Here is a 4,812-nt window from a genome sequence, read left to right on the forward strand (position 1 = left end):
CTAACTTACCATTTGAACAATACTGAGCAGACCTTGGCCCAATTGCACAACTTGTTGCAGACAGCTGAGGCAGGGATGAAGGGTAAAAGTATACCCTCCACACCTACGAGTGCCCCTGTTTTGGCTATTGGACAGGGAAAGGGGAAAAAGAGGAAAGGTTCTCCCAAGCAAAACTGGAAGAGCAAGGCTCAAGCTGGGTCATCTAGTAATGGCCCAAAGGCTAAGCCCAATGGTTCCACTCCCCATGTTTCTGATCCAAAAGAGGCAGTTTGCTTTTACTGCAACCAAAAAGGGCATTGGAAGAGATCTTGCCCACAATATCTGCAAGATATCAAGGATGGCAAAGTGAAGCCATCTTCGGCAGGTATTTACACTATTTCTGCTAATAACTCATTATCTTCTCGTTCATGGGTCCTTGACACAGGATGTGGTTTTCATATCTGTTCTGATTTGCAGGGTCTAAAGGAAAGTGAGGAGATAGAGCGAGGAAGGATAAACCTGATCATGGGAAACAGAAAGTCTTCACCAGTAACCAAGATCGGAGTTTATCAGCTTCTGCTTAGTAATGATGTTAGATTAGATTTAATAAATTGTTGCTATTCGTCTGAGATGACGAGAAACATTATTTCATTTCATGCATTGTTCAGACAAGGTTTTACATATTCTTTTAATGATTTGAATGGTTCAATTTCTGTTTATAAGAATGGTGTTTTTATGTTTGAAGCTTTGCCTTGTAATGGTGTGTATGAAACAGTGACTTGTGTTGATAGCCTAGGAAATAGTGTACTTAATATTGACTTGTCTAATAGTGTAGACAAGGCATGCTTGTGGCATTGTCGTCTTGGACACATTAACAAGAAACGCATAGCCCAACTCCAAAAGGATGGAGTGTTGGAATCATTTGACCTAAAGTCAGATGATATGTGTGAGTCTTGTCTTTTGGGAAAGATGACAAAATCACCATTCACAGGGTCTTGTGAAAGAGGTGAAGGTCTGTTGGATCTCATACACACAGATGTGTGTGGGCCCTTCAGATCAACTACAAGAGATGCTAATCGATTCTATGTGACTTTCACTGACGATTATAGCAGATATGGATATATCTACTTGATCAAGCATAAGTCAGAAACTTTTGAAAAGTTCAAAGAGTTTAAACATGAAGTCGAAAATCAATTGGGCAGAAAGATAAAGATACTTAGATCCGATAGAGGCGGGGAGTATCTTAGTATCGAGTTTAACGACTATCTGAAAGAATGTGGGATAGTCTCACAATTGACTCCTCCTAGGACACCACAGTTAAATGGTGTAGCTGAGAGGCGCAATCGAACCTTGTTAGACATGGTTCGTTCTATGATGAGTCGGGCTTCGCTTCCTATTCACTTCTGGGGGTATGCCTTAGAGACAGCCGCCCACATCCTCAATCTTGTCCCTACAAAGAAGGTTGCCAAAACACCTCACGAAATGTGGACAGGGAAAGTTCCCTCGTTAGCACATATTAAAGTCTGGGGTTGTGAAGCTTTCGTAAGACGAGAGACTCACGACAAGCTAGCAGCTAGAAGTGAGAAATGTGTTTTCATTGGTTACCCAAAGCAGTCTTTTGGATATTTGTTCTACAGGCCTAGTGAAAACGTGGTCTTTGTGGCACGAAGAGGAGTCTTTCTTGAAAGAGAGCTCATATTCAAAGAGGACAGTGGGAGCACTATTGACCTTGAAGAAATTCAAGATTCAGCCAATGAAGGAACCTTAGATGACACTAGCACTCAACCAGAGGAAACAGTTCCTGTTGAACCAATCGATAACTCATTACCTCTTAGAAGATCCACTAGGGTGAGTGTGCCACCTGAGTTGTATGGTTTCCATATTACTTCAGATGGTGACACATTAATAAGTGACAGAACACTGGTAAACTTAGATGAACCAGTCACTTATAAGGAAGCAATGGAAGGTCCAGAGGCTTCCAAGTGGAAAGAGGCAATGGACAGCGAGATTAAGTCCATGTATGACAACCAAGTTTGGAATTTGGTTGATAGTGCACCAGGTCGTAAGACAGTTGGGTGCAAATGGATCTTCAAGAAGAAGACAGACATGGATGGAAATGTGCACACATTCAAGGCTCGACTGGTTGCAAAAGGTTTCACTCAAACCCCAGGGGTTGACTATGATGAAACCTTCTCGCCAGTGGCTAAGATTAAATCTATTAGGATATTGCTCGCCATAGCTGCCTTTCATGATTATGAAATCTGGCAGATGGATGTCAAAACTGCTTTCCTTAATGGGAAGTTGGCTGAAGATGTTTACATGAGTCAGCCAGAGGGTTTTGTTGATGCAAAGTTCCCTAATAGAGTGTGCAAGCTTGAGAAATCCATTTATGGATTGAAACAAGCATCTCGCAGTTGGAATCTGTGCTTCCATGAGAAAGTCAAAGAATTTGGTTTCTCTAGAAGTGAAGATGAGTTCTGTGTGTATATCAAAGCTAGTGGGAGTATAGTAACTTTTCTGGTGTTGTATGTCGATGACATATTACTCATTGGTAACGACGTTCCAACCTTGAAAGAAGTTAAGTCTTGGCTTGGAAAGTGTTTTGCCATGAAAGACCTTGGAGAAGCTGCCTATATTCTTGGGATTAGAATATTGAGAGATAGAAAGAAGAGACTAATTGGACTTAGTCAGAGCACATACTTGGATAAGGTACTAAAGAGGTTTAGTATGGAAAATTCCAAGAAGGGAGAGCTACCTATCCAGAGCAATACCAAATTGAGTAAGACTCAATGCCCGAGTACAGATGTTGAAATAGATGACATGAGTCGTGTACCTTATGCTTCCGCTGTCGGATCGATCATGTACGCTATGACATGTACTCGCCCTGATGTGGCATTTGCTTTGAGCATGGTCAGTCGCTATCAGGGAAACCCAGGTAGAGCTCATTGGATAGCAGTTAAGAATATACTCAAGTATTTGCGAAGGACAAAGGACTGGGTTCTTGTGCTTGGTGGCAGTGATACTTTGAGAGTAGATGGTTACAGTGATGCCAGCTTTCAGACGGATAGAGATAACTTCCGTTCTCAGTCGGGCTGGGTATTTTTACTGAATGGAGGAGCAGTTACTTGGAAGAGTTCCAAGCAAAATACGGTGGCTGATTCTACTTGTGAATCAGAGTACATTGCAGCAAGTGAAGCGTCGAAAGAAGCAGCTTGGTTGAGGAACTTCATCGGGGATCTCGGAGTTGTTCCAACCATCCAGGAGCCTATGGAACTCTTCTGCGATAATGAAGGAGCGGTTGCCTTGACAAAGGAACCGAGAGATCATGGTAAGACCAGACATATCGACAGAAAGTACCATTTCATTAGACATAGAGTTGAAGAAGGCCATCTTATAGTAAAGAGGGTGTCATCTGAAGATAACCCAGCAGATCCCCTCACAAAGGGTCTGAGTAGGGCTAAGCATATTCAACATGCTCGGAGCATAGGACTGAAAGATGATATTAGTTTTAGTAGTTAGATTAGTTTTTGAAACTTGTAACAAAGTAAATGTAATTGACTTTTGGTGATTAAATAATAAAGTATTATTTATAAGTTTGGCTACTACCTTTTGTCAATTGTTTATTATTGTGTTTCATATTTTGCATGTTTTACTTCCTGAATAATGAGATTATTCAAACTCCACAGTCGCTCGTACTCTTGGAAGTAAGTAGTGAATTAAGACTGTCATGAATTGGATTGCAGATTGTCTAAGGATAGACATGGCAATAGAATTGCTGCAACGTTCATGAGTACTCAGAAATTGAGATTTGAGTATTGGATAAACCCTCGCTCAGAGTATTACTTCATGGAATTCATCACGAGTAATACTAAGACGATAATATCTTATAATCTTGAAACGAAGATATATGAGTTGTAATTTACAAGTCGGTTGTGCATTGGTGATACGAAAACGCATCAGTAACTTGGTGTTATAAAACGTATTGTCATGCATAATTTGATGAGTAAAAGATACAAGCATATGAGTCAACGTTTATTCGTTCCTTTTGCCCTAACAGGAAAAGCGATATCTGTGGGCCCCTCGATGATTTGGTGTTGACTTATGTGCTGGGCCCAACCAGGACTAAATTGATGTGTTCGATTAGAAGTCCTACATCATCACAAATCAGGAATCGGGAAACATAGATTCTGGACAAACAGATTGATTACATTCCATGTCTTTTGTCTGGGGATATCAAGCAGAACGAAGGGTTATATGATCACTTATCTTAGGACACGTAACTGACTGGGTCAGAGTTCGGCAGCAGCTTTTTGGAAGCTACAATTTGCTGGTCAAATTTAGAAGGCATACTAGCAATTATAGTTACAGACTTATCCAAGTGGGAGACTGTTGGATTAGGTGTCTAAGCCCATAACTATAATTGGTATGTACTTGAATTGATAGCAGCACAGTCCTTTTGGGTTGCCCTCAACCTAGCAACTGGACAAGGAAATTATGAAAGGAGAGATATTAATTTATAAGATTAATAAATTAATATATATATATATAAATGATTTATTAATATGTTAATGGATTAATATATTAATTAGAAATCATTATGTTTAATTAATTGTTAGCCAGAAATTAATCAGAATTGATTTTGGGGTTAAAAGAATTAATTATAAGGTGCAGGGACTAGTTTGCAATTATCTAATAGTTGAGTGGAAGGCTCTAGAACCCCCTTGGAAGAGGGTGGACGAAATCTTTAGGGGAAACCCTAATAATTTCGTCCATAGGGGCTTGGATAAGGCCTTTGGGTTTGCTTAGGCCCTAAGCAAAGGATAACTAGGGTTT

Source organism: Lactuca virosa, chromosome 4 (genome assembly GCF_052849685.1).
Source record: "Lactuca virosa cultivar CGN04683 chromosome 4, Lactuca_virosa_CGN04683_v6, whole genome shotgun sequence".
NCBI classification, from domain to species: domain Eukaryota; kingdom Viridiplantae; phylum Streptophyta; class Magnoliopsida; order Asterales; family Asteraceae; genus Lactuca; species Lactuca virosa.